Here is an 18,038-nt window from a genome sequence, read left to right on the forward strand (position 1 = left end):
ACTATGTTCTCGAGATTTCATATGCTTGTTGTAGGACTGAAAGTTATGGACAAAGGATACTCTACGGTTGACCATGCCACGAAGATAATCAGAAGTATCCCTAAAAAATGGAGACCTGTGGTAACTGCTTTGAAGCTAGAAAAGGATCTTAACAGTATTAGTCTTGAAGAACTTGTTAGTTCTTTGAGAAGCTGCGAGATAGAATTCAAGGAAGATGAACTTTATAAGCGAGGTAAATCTGTTGCATTAAAGTTTAAGCCTGAGAAGACAAGAGCTTATCAAGCTAAGGAATAATCAAAAGTTTCTGATGAAGACTCGGAAGATGCTGATGAGTTGCCTTTGATTTCTAAGAGGGTCAACAGACTCTGGAAGCACAGGCAGAATGGTCAAGTAAAGTTCAAAGGAACTAGGAGCACTACTGGTCATTCTGATTCTTCGTATGGACAAAAGAAGCAAGGTTCTAGTAAAGAGGTTATCTGCTTTGAGTGCAAGGATCCAGGCCATAAAAAGAATGAGTGTCCTAAGTTGAAAAAGGATAGAAGGCCTAAGAATAAGTTTTCTAAAGGCAAGAATGGGTTGATGCCTACATTGGACGACTGAGAATCAGAAGAAGAAGATTTTGACAAGGAACAAGTCAACTTTGCATTGATGGTAACAACAACTAATCCAGAAGGTTTCAAAGAACAAGAAGACAAGATGTTGTCAGAATCAGAATCAGACTCCGATTTTGAAGAGGTGTTTTCTCAATTATCTCATTCTGATTTAGATTTATGCCTCTCTGAAATACTAGAAAAGTACTAGAGTCTTCAGAGTAGGTACAAGGACCTTAAACAAGTCCAAGTAGTTGCTTCTGAAACTCGTAGTGAGCTTGAGAAAGATATTTTTTCCCTAAATTGAAAATTATTTTCTTTAGAAAGTAAGAACTCTGCTTTGAAAAGTAAAATTTCAAAGCTAGAGGAAGAAATAGTCTAAGAAGCTTCTGGAACTGATTACATCATTAGATATGACAGAGCATTTCAGTACTTTCTAGATAAAAACATAGATAGAAGAAAAATGGCTTCATTGGTATATGGAGTTAGCATAAATGGCAAGAAATGTTTAGGTTGTATAGAAACTATAAAACCTGATGAAAGTCAGAAGGTAAAACTAAAACCTCTCTATGAGCATTTCGTGCCTGCTGGCACTGAGCTTGATTTTTTTACACGGAAAAAGAAACTTGCAAAGGATAAGAACTAAGTTCTGAAACATAAGTATCATGCACAAATTTCACTTGATTATCCTGTTGCGCAAAGATCCAAGGGTGTAAGAAACTCTGAGAAAACTAACAAGAGAGGACCCGGAAAGTGGGTACCTAAGGATAAGATCATCTCTGTTGCAGACATCCTTAGTAGATCAGTTGAAACATCAGTCATGGTACCTGGACAGTAGATACTCGTAACATATGACGGGTAGAAGGTCTATGTTCCAAGATTTGGAACTTAAGTCTAGAGGCTTCGTTGGTTTCGAAGGAAACCTGAAAGGGAAGATCATCGGCTCCGAAATTGTTGGTAATAGTAAACTTCCTTCTATTACTAATGTTCTTTTGGCCGAGGGTTTATTGTATAACTTATTGTCTATTAGTCAACTTAGTGACAATGGTTATGATATCATTTTTAATCAAAAGTCTTGTAAGGTTGTTACTCAGAAAGATGGTACAATCCTTTTTAACGGAAAGAGAAAGTACAACATTTATAAAATCAAACTTTCTGATCTTGAGGATCAAAATGTAAAATGCTTAATGTATGTTAGTGAGGAGCAATGGATATGGCACCGACGTTTGGGTCATGTTAGCATGAGAAGGATTTCTCAGCTAAATAGGCTTGGATTAGTCAAAGGCTTACCCAACATGAAGTTCTCTTCAGATTCTCTTTCTGAAGTATGTCATAAAGGCAAGTTTTCTAAAACATCTTTCAAAGAGAAAACTCTTGTTTCTACCTCTAGACCATTAGAACTTATGCACATTGATTTGTTTGGGCTAGTGAAAACTGCCTCTATCGGTGGTAAGAAGTATGGATTGGTCATCTTTGATGACTATAGTCGTTGGACATGGGTAAAATTCTTGAAACACAAGGATGAGTCACATTTTGTATTTTCTAATTTTTGCTCACAAGTGCAAACAGTGATGGATTACAAAATAGTTAGAGTCAGAAGTGATCATGGTGGCGAATTTAAAAATAAACATTTTGAAAATATTTTTGATGCAAATGACATTTCCCATGATTTCTCATATACTAGAACTCTACATCAAAATGGGGTTATAGAAAGGAATAAAAGGACCTTGCAAGAAATAGTTTGCACCATGATCCAAGAAACTGAGATGGCTAAGCATTTATGGGTAGTAGCAGTTAACACAACCTTTTATATTCCTAACAAATTTTCTATTAGACCTATTTTGGGTAAGACTCCCTATGAATTGTGGAAGAACAGAAAGACCAACATTTCTTACTTCCATCCTTTTGGTTGTGAATGTTTTATGTTGAACACTAAAGAGAATCTTGGTAAGTTTGATTCTAACACATAGAAGTGCTCATTGTTAGGATATTATGAAAGCTCAAAAGGCTACAGAGTCTTTAACACTGAGACACAAATTATCGAAAAATAAATTCATATTAGATTCAATGATAAGCTTGACCCTGAAAAGTCAAAGCTAGTTGAGAAATTTGCAGATATGAAGATTAATTTCTTAGAATCTGAAGATAAAGACTCATAAGGAAAAGAAAGGGACACTGAAGCAAAAGACTCAGAAGTAACTCAACCAGAAGCATTATTGGTCCAACTCATCAGAAGAAGGGTAGATCAAGAACTTCTCATTCTGAAGAATTGATTTTAGGAGATAAAGACGCACCAATCAGAACTAGGTCTTCATTCAAACCTTCTGAAGAAGCTCTTATGGGTTTGGTATCTATGATAGAGCCTACATCAATTGATGAACCTCTTCTGGATAATGAATGGATTCCGGCTATGCAAGAGGAACTGAATCAATTCACCCAGAATAACGTCTTGGATCTTATTTAGAAACCAAAAGGTTTCCATGTCATTGGAACCAGATGGGTTCACATAAACAAGCTCAATGAGAAGGGCGAAGTCATCAGAAACAAGGCTCGACTGGTAGCACAAGGTTATAGTCAGCAAGAAGGTATAAACTATACAAATACCTTTGCTTCAGTTTCCCGGTTAGAGTCTATTCGTCTTCTAATTTTGTTTATAGTCAATCATAACATCATTCTTTATCAGATGATTGTTAAGAGTGCATTCTTAAATGGATACATTTATGATGTGTATGTGCACCAACCCCCTAGTTTTGGAAGTTCTCAAAACCCAGATTTTGTTTTCAAACTAAAAAAATCATTATATGGTCGTAAACAAGCTCTCAAAACTTGGTATGGTAGACTAAGTAACTTCCTTTTGGAAAATGATTTTACTAGAGGGAAAGTGGACACAACTCTCTTTTGCAAAACCTTTAAGAATGATATTCTGGTTGTGCAAATTTACGTTGATGATAGTATTTTTCGTTCTGCTAATGCTTCGTTGTGCAAGGATTTTGCTAAGTTAATCCAGGCAGAATTTAAAATGAGTTTGATGGGAGAACACAAGTTGTTTACATTCATCAGAGCAAGTATACAAGGGAACTTCTGAAGAAGTTTAACTTGTCAGAATGCAAGCCGACAAAGACTCCAATGCATCCTACATGCATTTTGGAGAAAGAAGAGATAAGCGGTAAGCTAAATCAGAAGCTATTAAGAGGTATGATAGGCTCTCTTCTTTATCTAACAACTTCTAGACCTGATATTTTATTGAGTGTTTGTTTATGTGCTCGCTTCCAATCATATCCTACGAAAACTCACTTAACTGTTATTAAGAGAATGTTTAAGTATCTTAAAGGTGGTTTGTTTTATAGAAAACCAAGTGAATACAAATTAGTATGTTATTGTGATGCTGACTATGCTGGAGACAGAATAGAAAGGAAAAGTACTTCTAGAAGTTGTCAATTTCTGGGAGACTGTCGGATCTCGTGGTCCAGCAAAAGACAATCAACAATTGTACTTTCAAGAGTTGAAGTTGATTATATCGCAACTTCTGGATGCAACACTGAGATACTCTGGATAAAGAGTCAGCTAAAAGATTATCGGATATTTGAGAATAACATTCCTATTCTCTGTGATAATACTTCTGCTATTTATTTGTCTAAGAATCCTATCTTGCATTCTAGGGCTAAGCATATTGAATTTAAACATCACTTTTTCATGACTATGTTCAGAAGGGTATTTTTCACTTAAAATTTATTGATACATACCATTAATGGGTTGATATCTTTACAAAACCCCTTGCAGAAGATAGATTCGTTTTCATTCTGAAAAAATTCTTATGGACTTTCGTCCTTTGTTGTCATCATTGCAAATTTTTTATATAAACCCATTTCACTCACATTTTCACACTACGCGCACTTCACTCCTACACTTTCTTTCTTTTAAACTTTCAAACACCTTCTCTGCAATTGTTCATCATCATCTTCAACATTCAACAATGGCTTCTCTTCAACAATAACTTTAACAACAACAATCTCATATTCGCTCCATTACTGATGAGAATCATCCCGTTATGGAAGTGATTCCTGAGCTAACTTACAACACTCATGTTGATGAGTTAATGGTTCTCTATGAAACGGCCGTGGACTCCGAAAATCTTAAAGAGAATGAGTTTGATTTCTTTGAGACTTTAGCTTTTCAAGGATGGAACCCTTTCTTTGAAAGATTAAAGGGTCCAACTTACCTAGTGCTTGTAAAGCAATTTTGGGTGCATGTTACTGCGGAAAAGGAGACGATAACTTCCTATGTTATGAACAGGAAGATCATAATCATTGAGAAATCCATTGCTAATTTAATCTTGAACAATGGTAAAGGAAAAAAAGAGTCTATAGTGTATAAAGCAATGCTAAGAGAGGAGCTAAAATAACATTTGTCATCTTTAAGGATGGGACTAACCTTGATGATGCTAAAGGTCCTAGCGCCAAGGATTTGACAAACAACCTAAGAGTTTGGTTCAAGATCATTTTGGGTTGTATCCACCATAGACCAAGCACAAATAGTTCTGACTATGTCAACACACATCAGAAGTTTATGCTATTCTTTTTGGAGAAGGGTCTCAAGCTGGCATTCCCTTATATTTTGTTCACATTTCTGAGGGATTCTATCAGAGAATCTAGAATTGACAGTTCATCAAAGAAAGGCAAAGGAAAGTTCATTTCTAATGGACGTTTGATTTCAGACGTTCTGGTCGAGAACGGTTTACTGGATGACCTACTTGTGAGAGACTTACTGGTGAACTGGTCAAAGACTTTGGTAAAGTATTCTGGGGAAAGAACTTAAAGAGTATGGGTTTTATCTCCAAGATTTCTAAGCCAGGACATATTCCCTCCAAGGAAGACATATGTTGCATTAGAATCCCACTGGAAAACTATCCCATCTTCACCAAGATTGATCCTTCGGAAGTCTTGGCATTCTACATGAAAAGTTGCCTCAAGGATAATATGGATCCTTTGGTAGATGCCTTCAATCTACCTGAAGACTATCCAGATTTTCATAACCAACTCTCTAAGAGAAGAAGAAAGAAAAAAGATGCCGAGGAATGGAATTTTGCACCAAAGAAGAAGAAGAAGGTTGCAGAGTTTCTAGACGAAAACGAAGTGCCTCTAAGTGAACGCCAAAGGCAGATACTTCTGGTGTTTCCCAACAATCAACCAAAGCTCCAAGTGAAACTACTTCTGGTAATTCTCCCGTAGCAAATAATCTTCTTGTTTCTGATTTTGTAATTTCTGAACGTGTCTTACCAACACAACCCTCTTCATCTCCATCTCAAAACATTCCTGATAGCGCGAAAACGTATCGTATTTTTGGCCCTATATGTATTTCTTTCTACTTGATTAAGACTATTTATTACATAGTATTTTATGTTTATTTGCAGGTATTTATCGATTAAAAGGTTTACCGAAAGAAAAACGGAAAATAGCATAAAGGAAAGAAAAAGGCAAGAAAAGAGAAGAAAATGAGATTTCCAATAGGATAATGGGCCACCAAAGTAAATGGGCTTGTGGTGCCCATTACCCAAAGGATGTGGCGCCCGCATCGTTGGGCCAAAAGGAAGGTGGCACCCGCCACCAACCCTTGAAAAGTGGTGGGCGATTACTACAAGAGTGGCGCTCGCCACTCATCATGGAATTAGGATTGTGGCAACCGCCACAACCGAGTCTCCCCACATTTCCTACTTTTTCTCCACCCTTTTAGCCACAGTTTCCACTACTCTTGCTACAATTGAGGAATATGGAATGGATATAAAAAGGACCATTCATACTCGTAGAGCGCGACCCCTCCTCTCTTCTTCAAGTTTTCCGTTTACGCTTATTCTATTCAGCATTATTTTTCTTTTACTTTTTCTAGGCAGTTTCTTACCATTGTAAAAGTCATAGTTTCTCCACATCGGGGACTATTACGGTTTATTATTATTATTTACACATTTGGGATTCAATTGTAAGGGGTATTCATTGCCAAAGCCTGCCGGAATTATTTAATCGAAGATTCAAGATTCAATTCCAATTCTTAATTGCAATCCAGGTTTATTATTATTTACTGTTTTATTTATTTATGCCTTACTTTATGTTTAATTCCCCAACTGCCGTGTCTGTCACCGGATCTATGTCCGGCTAAACCTTAGGCATCGGTATGTAAAGACCGTCGAAACGATGGGATTCAATAAATAATTGGTGTTAGTTTTTATTAAAAATTATTTTTCCGGTTTTAGTTTCTTAATTTAATCAAATTGTTTTTCGTACGAGACTACAAAACAAACTAAGTTTATGGTCAACAAGAACGAGAGTTTGAGATTTTAACCAGATAGCTGAAACTAGGCATTAATCCTAAACATAACGAGAGCGCTTTAGGATTAATTAGACTTTATATATATTCAAAAAATACTTTTAAATTCAAAATGAGACCGCGAGAGCCAAGCATTCTAGTTTAAGAGTATGGTCAGAGTCAATAAAAACGAGAGTGTGACACTAAGTCCTTTCTATAAATAATTTCTACTGAAGAGTATTTTAACCAATAAGATTACACCAACTATCTATCAAATCCCCGAGGTTGGATGTATTACATATCGATCTCCCCTATATCTTATATCTTTATCGTTATTCTATTTCATAGTTATTTCTCTTCATCCCTCCAATCGTAGAACAATCATTCGCCTTAGAGTTTCATAGTAACTTTAGGCCATGATACGTTTGATTATTACTCCTTATGGGTTCGATAATCTTTAAAACTACGCGATAGGATTATGCACTTGCAGTCACGATTCACATAGACTTACCAAAGTCTCGATCAAGGTTTTGGCGCCGTTGCCGGGGACTAATTTAGTCGATATCGTAACTCTAGCGTTACCCAGTATAGACTAAGGCAAATAATTCTTTTTCCCTTTCTACATCTGTCGAGTGTATGCCAAGTACTCGCTCTCAAGGCGAGAAATTAAAGCTACAACTCGACGAACCCGAGCGTTATCTTAGGTTAGAACGCCAGATACGAGACTTGATACGGGAACATCGTATCAATCTAAATCTTCCTGACGTTAACATTCCTACTTCTGCATAAGTTGTTCAACCAGAGATGGTCGAACAAGTGCAAAACCGTCCTCTTAAGTATTATGCAATCCCTTCACAGGATGAACCTCATAACAGCATCGCTGCCCCTATGATCGAAGCCAACAATTTCGAACTAAAACCCTCACTGTTGTCAGCCGTACAACAAAACCAGTTTTCATGTAGTCCCACGGAGGACCCGAACCTACACTTGTCAGTATTTTTGCAATACGCAGACACGATGAAAGCGAATGGTGTCAGCTCAGAAGCTATAAGACTCCGTCTTTTCCCATTTTCATTAAGAGATAGAGCTAGAGCTTGGCTCCAGTCTCTACCATCCAACTCTGTCACTACGTGGAACGAGTTGAAGAAAGTCTTCTTAGCCCGATATTTTCCACCTAGCAAGACGGCTATGCTAAGAGCCCAAATAAACGGGTTTAAACAAAAGGATAACAAATCACTTTTTGAAGCTTGAGAGAGATACAAAGACATGATGAGGCTATGCCCACATCACAATCTAGAAGAATGGCTGATAATCCACACCTTTTATAACGGTCTCTTGTACAATACAAGATTGACAATAGACGTCACCGCAGGTGGCGCATTGATGGATAAACCATACAACAAGGCCTATCAACTCATTGAAAGTATGGCCCAAAATCATTACCAATGAGGAAGCGAAAGAACCTCTATAGGAAAACCTCTACCGAAGGGTGGCATGTACGAATTAAGCAGTCTTGACCATGTCAACGCCAAGGTAGATGCCCTGACTCAAAAGATAGACAGCTTGACCATAACACCAGCAGCTACCGTGGCTGCTGTAGCACCAAACTGTGAGATATGCGGAGTTCAACGGCATACTTCCCCAGAATGTCAACTCTTGACATGAATCTCCTCTGACCAGGTGAGCTATGCTCAAGGAAACCCCTACTCAAATATCTACAACCCAGGTTGGAAGAACCATCCTAACTTCTCATACAAAAACAATAATGCATTGTATGCACCTAATCAAGCACCTGTTGTACCACCAAGATATCAAAAAGCTGTCACAAATACTCAAAATGCTCCTAGGAAATCAAACTTAGAAATAATGATGGAAAACTTTATAGCTACCCAAGCTCAAACAAATAAGGATTTCTTAAATCAAAACATACACACTAGTGAGCAAATCAAGTAGTTAGCAAACAAGGTAGACGCATTAGCCACCCATAACAAAATGTTGGAAACAAAAATCTCACAAGTGGCTCAACAACAAGCACCTACCACTGCTCCTGCAGGCACATTTCCTGGACAGCCGCAACCAAATCCGAAAGGTCATGCAAATGCTATCATACTACGAAGTGGGACAAAACTAGATGGACCGACCGATCCTAGAACTCAAAACCCATCCATGCATTAAGACCTAGGTAAGGTAACTGAGAAGGAAGACGGATAAGAGGAAGATAAAAACGAAGAGGTCGTAGAGAAAGAAGAACCTTATGTGCCTCCACCACCATATAAACCCCCTATCCCTTATCCTTAAAGACTTGTTAAATCTAAAAGTGTAGGGCAATTTAAAAAATTCGTAGAGCTTCTAAAACAATTGAGTATCACAATACCCTTTACATAAGCCATAACTCGAATTCCCTCATATGCTAAGTTTATCAAAGAAATCTTATCTAACAAGAAGAAGATAGAGGATAACGAAACCGTTACACTTACTGCTGAGTGTAGCGCCATAATACAAAATAATATGCCTCATAAGCTGAAAGACCTAGGTAGTTTCTCCATACCCTATGTAATCGAAAAGTTTGTCATCGACAAAGCACTATGCGACTTAGGAGCCAGTATTAGTTTAATGCCCTTATCCATATGCGAAAGGCTAAAAATGGGAGAACTAAGACCTACTATGATGTCTGTACAACTTGCAGATCGTTCCGTTAAATTTCCCTTAGGTATGCTAGAAAATGTTCCCGTGCGCATATGACAATTCTATATTCCTGCTGATTTTATAATCATGGATATAAAAGAGGATTCCAACATCCCTATTATATTAGGAAGACCATTCCTAGCTACAGCCGGAGCTATCATAGATGTTAAAAGAGGAAAGCTAACCTTCGAAGTTGGTGAGGAAAAGGTCGAATTCATTTTGACACAATTCCTAAAGGCACCAGCTATATACGACACCTGTTGTCTACTAGATACCATCGACGAATGCATAAGAGAAATGGAGAATGAACAAACATCATACTCCGAAATACTGAAAATTCCAAGGCCTCCTACTTTTGAAGATGAAAATTTAAGTAAGGAATACCAAGATGATAACCTAAGCGAATGCCTAGCACTAACGCCCGATCATATGCCTTGCCCAAAGAAACCAACCCTAGAACTTAAGACGTTACCCAAAAATCTAAGGTATGAATTCCTAGACACTGAACTTGAGCAACCTGTAATAGTAAATGCAGACTTAGGTCAGATAGAGACCGAAAAGCTTCTACACGTTTTGAGAAAATACCCAACTGCTTTAGGCTACAATATCTCATATCTAAAAGGAATAAGCCATTCCATATGCATGCATCGCATAATTCTAGAGGAAGACAGTAAGACCTCTAGAGAACACCAAAGAAGGATAAATCCTATTCTGAGTGATGTAGTAAAGAAAGAAGTGCAAAAGCTGTTAGAAGAAGGTATTATTTACCCAATATCCGATAGTCAATGGGTCAGCCCAGTACATGTCGTACCAAAGAAAGGAGGCGACACAATTGTTAACAATGAAAAAGGAGTCTATAGCACAAAGAGTGGTTACTGGAAGTAGAATGTGTATTGATTATAGAAAATTAAACAAAGCCACTCAGAAGGATCATTTTCCTTTGCCGTTTATCGATCAAATGCTTGAAAGATTGGCTAAGCATTCTCACTTCTGCTACCTAAACGGTTATTCGGGATTTTTCCAAATTCCTATTCATCCCGACGACCAAGAGAAAACGACCTTCACATGCCCCTATGGTACATTCACCTACCGACAAATGCCATTCGGACTATGTAATGCTCCCGCAACATTCCAAAGATGCATGATGGCAATTTTCGCTGATTTCATAGATGACATCATGGAAGTCTTCATGGATAATTTCTCTGTATGCGAATAGAGCTTTGAAGGCTGCTTATCGAATCTTGAAATGGTACTAAAGAGATGCGTAAAAGTGAACCAAGTGCTAAACTGGGAAAAATGCCATTTCATGGTCCGACAAGGAATCGTGCTCGGGCACATAGTATCCGACAACGGGATTGAAGTTGACAAGGCCAAAATAGAAGTTATAGAAAACCTCCAGCCTCCGAATACCGTAAGAGAAATACGAAGCTTCTTAGGACACGTCGGTTTCTATCGACGATTCATTAAAGATTTCTCAAAAATCACCAAACCACTGACTGGCTTATTGATGAAAGACGTTGAATTCATCTTTGACAACAAATGCCTAGCGGCGTTTGAACAACTGAAAATAACTCTTATTACCGCACCTATCATGCAACCGCACGATTAGAGATTACCTTTTGAAATCATGTGTGATGCTAATGACTATGCTGTAGGCGCAATCTTAGGACAAAGAATGGATAAGAAACTTCATGCAATATACTATGCAAGTAGAACCCTAGACCCTGCACAGATGAACTATACCACCACAGAAAAAGAACTTTTAGCCGTAGTCTTCGCTCTGGATAAATTTTGTTCCTACCTAGTAGGAGCAAAGATAATTATCTATACCGATCATGCTGCAATTAGATACCTGTTAAACAAAAAAGACGCGAAACTAAGACTCCTAAGGTGAATCTTACTATTACAAGAGTTTGACCTAGAAATCAAGGATAAAAGAGGCACTAAAAATGTCGTAGCCGATCACTTGTCAAGAATGGAAGGTATTGAACCTGAACGAGTGCCTATAAACGATGATTTTCCGTACGAAAGACTCATAGCCCAATTAGAGAGCAATCCAGCTAAAGATGTGTTAACCCATAAAGATACCAAAACAAACGAAGTAGTGGAAGCAATTTACACCCAAACCACACTACTATGGTATGCTGACTTCGTCAACTACTTAGCAGCAAGGGTGCTTCCGCCAGACATGACGTACCAACAAAAGAAAAAATTCTTCCACAATCTGAAACACTACTATTTGGATGAGCCTCTACTTTTCAAGAGAGGCGCCGATGGAATTTTCCGTCGATGTGTCCCCGAGGATGAGGTAGAAAACGTAATCTCCCACTGTCATTATGCTCCCTATGGAGGACATGCAAGCACCTCGAAGACTTGCGCTAAGATCTTGCAAGCCGGACTCTTTTGGCCCACTCTGTGGAAAGATGTCCACATCGCGATCACAAATTGCGACCGGTGTCAACGCACTAGCAACATATCTAGACGCGACGAAATGCCGCTTAAAGGCATTTTGGAAGTAGAAGTCTTCGATGTTTGAGGAATCGATTTTATAGGACCTTTCCCATCTTCTTTTGGTAACAAGTATATCCTTGTTGTGGTCGATTACGTGTCCAAATGGATTGAGGCCATTGCCTCTCCAACAAACGACACACGAGTGGTAATTAGACTCTTTAAGCGAATAATCTTCCCTAGATTCGGAGTGTCGAGACTTGTCATCAGTGATGGTGGCTCCCATTTTATTTCAAGGATTTTTGAAAAGCTATTACTGAAATATGGAGTTCGACACCGCGTAGCAACACCCTACCACCCACAGACGAGTGGGCAAGTAGAAGTCTAGAACCGAGAAATCAAACAAATCTTAGAAAAGACAGTTGCCACCTCTAGGAAAGATTGGTCCTCGAAATTACCAGATGCCTTGTGGGCATATAGGACAACTTATAAGACCCCAATAGGAACCATACCTTTTAAGCTAGTTTATGGAAAATCATGTCATTTGTCAGTAGAATTAGAACATAAAGCATATTGGGCCATTAAGACCCTTAATCTCAATTATACTACTGCAGGCAAGAAAAGAATATTAGATATCCACGAACTAGAAGAACTTAGGCTAGATGCGTATGAGAATGCCCGAATCTATAAAGAAAGAACAAAAAAATGGCACGACAATCGCATATTAAGGAAAGAATTTAACAAAGGCGACAAAGTACTCCTATTTAACTCCCGCCTCAGACTCTTTCCCAGAAAACTTCGTTCTAGATGGTCTGGTCCATTCGAAATTACCAATATCTTTCCGAATAGGGCAATATAGATAAAAGGAAAAACAAGCGAACCATTCATAGTAAATGGCCAACGTTTGAAACATTACCACAACAGTGATAACAATGATTTCATTGCAAATCTTAAGCTTGCAGAGCCTCTGGCTCATTCGAAAGAATAACACCTATCCTATTTATGTCGAGCTTACGACAATAAACAAACCGCTTGATGGGAGACAACCCACACTCTGTCTTTAACTATTTAATTTTATCATAAATTTATAATTACTACTATTGCTTAATCTTCATTTCTTTGTTTTCTTCTTTATTTATTTTTCATAAAGTTAATTGGTAAATTTCTGTATTATTGACCATTACTAACTTAATGTTATTATCTACTTGATTTTATCTAGCTACTGACTATCACAATGCAACAAGTAGATTAAATGGATATAGTCTTCAGAGGCAGAGCTCAAAGGAGACGTTTTGAGGCTCTAGCTCAGAGAGAATTGACACTAACCCTATACCCTGATGAACCAACCATGACCAAATTAGGTATAATAGATAGTGTTATGTTCCTAATTAACAAACTAGGATGGGACACCTTTGCTATCAAGAGAAAGTTTAGTTCCATCACTAGGTTGACTCTAGAATTCCTAAGCTCCCTAGTGTACCTACCAAACCATGGTATGGGATTTAACAAAGGCCTAATCACCTTTAGGTTGTTTGACAAAGACTATAGCTACACCCACAGAGAAATGGTTGAACTCCTAGGATGTCCTAATGGCCCTGATACCTTTACCATCACCCATGAAGACATACTTGTGAATAATCAACTAGACCTCTTTTGGGGTAGCATCACTGCAAACAACCATCCCGAGCCAGACCTTATGCAATCAGAGAACATCCATAATCCTGCCATTCGTTACTTTCATAAGATCCTAGCTCACACCCTATCTGGAAAGGAAAAGAACAGAACCCTTGTGTCCAAAGATGAACTATTTATAATGTATTGCCCATCACAGGCCCGACCTGTTAACGCGGCTACATTCATGATAGCTAATTTATACTGTATAACACAGGAAGAATATGTACCAATCTCAGTGGGAGGCTTAGTGACCATGATAGCACATGCAATAGGACTACATTACCTAGTAGTCAGGGTTATACGACCTATGAACATCCAATTTTGTGTCAACACTAGTATCATTAGAAACCTAGGTCCGGATATGTTTGAATTCTTAATTAACAGCCAACCAGTACACCTGTTTACCCTGCCAGACCCTAGGACGAGCGTACATGATATGAACAATTGGCTCTATGATTTGGATGGACCACCACCCCAAATCCATGATCACCATGACAATTATCTCTCTGATGCTGAATCACATGCCCCAGTTATACCTGCTGCACCTCTCACCGATTATGATGCTGTCATCGAAGTTGTTCAGACAGATATCACCGATCTGAGAGGTGAGCTGAGCACCCTCCGCATGGAATTCCACGACTTTATGGATGTAGTGACAGAGAACCTGGATCACATTTACCATCATTTCTACTCGTTTGCTTCTCCTACCAGCAGTCACCGTAATGGCTAATTTATTATAGTGTTACCGATTTACTGACTTCTATTTTATTTTATTTTCTTGTTAGGATTTTATTGTAATCTACTTTTACACATTGGAATTTATTTAATTACTTTATTTCCTTTTATTCCAATAGACAAATTATTTCATCTTTTTCCGTCTACCCGATTCTTTCATTCGTCAATTTTTCGATTAAATTCCATTCCAATATATCATGTTTTTCTATTCCCATACACTATATTATTGGCAAATTAAAAACTGCATGGTCAAAGAAAAAATAAAAGCACACGCATGGGAAACCACACTACATGTGGTGCCTGCCACACACAGTTGTGGCGCCAATGTGAGGGATGTGGCGCCCGCCATACACACCAAAAGTGGCGCATGCCACTACACACGCCTGCACGCGTAAGCCGTGTACTTTGGTCCATTCAAATCACCTTTATTGTGATGTTCCTTGCATGCAGACAATGCTTAAAGTCATTCAACCATTTTCAAAAACTCTTCGACCAAGGCATTAAATACCGTAAATGCTATTTATTTATCAATTAATTTTCCAACCACCCCCACCTCTATATAAACCACCAACATTACCTCAACAAACCACAACTCTCATTCACATATTTCTCTCCTCTCTTGCTCTATTCTCATTATATTACACAAAGAGTGTGAAATCCATTATGGCACATAAGAGGGAATACGAAATAGTGTTCAGAAACGGCGAGTCGGGCGAATTACAAGAGGAGACGTACATGTCTCTAAGCACCAGAAAGATCGAATCAACAAGGTACGCCGATGAATACTATTTATATGCCTTAGGAATTCAAGATAGTGTTAACTATATGCTAGATACGTTAAATTTAAATTATTTTCTATCTCTCAAGGACCTTGTCTATGGTCAACTAACATTAGAATTCACGAGTTCATTAATTTTTAGTCCCACACCCAACACAAACTGCTCCAGTGGGACTGTCCAATTTCGTTTATTTAACGTCGAATATGCCCTTACATTTTCCCAACTGGAGGACCTGCTACATTTCCCCCATGGGGATGGCGTAGTAAGTGAGGTCCCAGATACCGAGGGTTGGTAACACGCTTTCCAACCATTTTAGAGGGCACTAACCAGTACAGTCACCCATAGTTTTGAGGGAAACAAAGCCACTTTAATTCAAAATCCGGTTATTCGATATTTCCTCCAAATATTGGCGTTCACCATTTTTGGTCGTGCAAATTCTAACAAGGTGAACGAAAAAGAACTCTTTTATTTGTTCGCCACATTTTTGGCACAAAAGGTGAATACCGTCCCTTTTATGCTATCTCACGTGCAGACCATTGTCAATGCGAAGTGAGGCCCAATTATTTTTGGAGGTTTAATAACCCCATAGCCAGAGTCCTAGGACTCGAAGAAAAATTCTCCAGGCTAACCCCGCTCCCTCATCATGCCATTGACATTGACATGGCAAGGAGCATGAAACTAGTAAAACGAAGGAGTGACGATAAATTTAATTTAATAATTGCTAATAATGTGTTACAAGATTTTATCCTCCCAAATCCAAATCGCACAGATGTGCGTAACCCGGATAATTATTTTTATACTAATGATCTGGTGCTTAACCAAGTCTCGGCGCACATTCCTGAGAATGTAGTTGCTGGTGGGGACACCGATGAGGATCACATTCCGGAGCAAACTGCTCCTACTACTAACCCACACACCACACACACTTCATTTGAAAATGTTGTAGGTATATCTTCCAGTCACAAACCAAGAAGAAATGTGGCACCAGCCACTCTTGATGAGATCTATGCTAATCTGCTGCGACGTAGAGAATTAGACGCTCAGTGACACCTACAGATCCAAACCATGGGGGCTCATCAAACTGAAATGATGCAAATCCTTCACCAAATGCAACATGATCAACACGACTATGCCTTCAGGACCGAACAAAACATGTCTGGCTTGATCAATGAAATGCCAACACTGGCAATGCGTGTGAAAGATCTCCAGAACTATATGCCACCTCACCAGCCAGGGAACGGTGGACGTCCATGTACACGTGGAAGAAGGCGTCAGTAGCACAATAAACCAGGTTCTACCTTTCTTTCCTATCTTACGTCATTCCATTGGGGATAATGCACGATTTAAGTATGGGGGAGGAAGCTTTACCGCCTTTTATTTATTGTTTTCTAGTTAGATTTAAAATATTGTTATTTCTTTTTGTTATTTTATAATTTTTATGGTTATTTTTATTTTTGTTAAAGTGTCAGTCGAGTTAAATATCAATGTGTTGTCGAGTCTTTATGCGTGGTTTCCGTTGTTTACTAATTCTCCTGTTTAAAGGAGCCATACAAAATTTTTGCAAAAATCTAGACTTAGAGATACAGTGCATCTTTTGAAAATTCTGAACTATAAATCAAACTGAGGTTGAATTGTAGAGATTTGGAAAAGCTTTATAAGATCGGTATCGCTTTAACACCTTAAATCTCCCAAGTATTAGATCGATTTGAGTACTTGTCATGCCATAGCCTTAAATTTTATCCTTTAATATTTCCTTAAGTAGTTTATCTAGCAGTCAGCATCATCCTAAGCACACACTACGCAAGTAGTCGATGCAAATAAGTGTATGATTTTCAGGCTTAAAAGAAGAAAAGATTACAAAATGTATGAAAAATGTCGTTCCCTCTAAGTTAGGTGACCCTCACCCAGTCATTTAGCCCAACAGTATAACCATCTTCAAATGTTATTTGAGCCAAAGTGCGAAAAAGAAAGAAATAAATAATGATGAGATCATAGTCACTAACAGACTATCTTACTATGAATGTGAAAGGATAACAAGCTTAATGTGATTGCGCCAGAATGAAAAAGGATAAAAAGAAGGCTTAGTAAGTAGGCTTAGGCATGACAACATGATTTGGATTGGTTTGTATAGGAGGGAGACTTATGGTTGCAACATTGCGACTTTGTGTTCTAACAACATCGTTAGTGTGGAAGTGAGTACCTGTTAATACAAATTTGAACCAAAGTAAAGTTTATAGACTAGAATGAGTATCCGAATGCAACTGTGTTTTCTACGAGTCTTGATACTGTATACTGCAAATATTTTACAAAACTTTGTATTCATGTACGCGGCATTTGCTTGAGGACAAGCAAATGTTTAAGTATGGGGGAGTTTGATAACGCGAAAATGTATCGTATTTTTGGATCTATATACACTGCTTTCTACTCGATTAACACTATTTATTACATAGTATTTTATGTTTATTTGCAAGTATTTATCGATTAAAAGGTTTACCGCAAGAAAAACGGAAAATAGCAAAAAGGAAAGAAAAATGAAGAAAAAAAGGTTTCCAATGAGATAATGGGCCACCAAAGCAAATGGGCTTGTGGCGCCCATAACCCAAAGGATGTGGTGCCCATCACATTGGGCCAAAAGGAAGGTGGCACCCGCCACCAACCCATGAAAAGTGGTGGGCGGTTACTACAAGAGTGGCGTTCTCCACTAATCATGGAATTAGGGTTGTGGCACCCGCCACAACCGAGTTTCCCCACTTTTCCTACTTTTTCTCCACCCTTTTAGCCACAATTTCCATTACTCTTGCTACAATTGAGGAATATGGAATAGATATAA

At 38.3% G+C, this 18,038-nt stretch overlaps 1 non-coding gene across 1 annotated transcript; it reads right to left on the reverse strand.

The window, feature by feature from the left end:
• Positions 1-8,075: 8,075 nt before the first annotated feature.
• Positions 8,076-8,182, reverse strand: LOC127089589 (small nucleolar RNA R71). Its single transcript, XR_007791166.1, has one exon. It is a non-coding gene; the product is annotated as a small nucleolar RNA R71 (small nucleolar RNA).
• Positions 8,183-18,038: the final 9,856 nt, after the last annotated feature.

This window comes from Lathyrus oleraceus, chromosome 5 (assembly GCF_024323335.1).
Source record: "Lathyrus oleraceus cultivar Zhongwan6 chromosome 5, CAAS_Psat_ZW6_1.0, whole genome shotgun sequence".
Taxonomy (NCBI): Eukaryota; Viridiplantae; Streptophyta; class Magnoliopsida; order Fabales; family Fabaceae; genus Lathyrus; species Lathyrus oleraceus.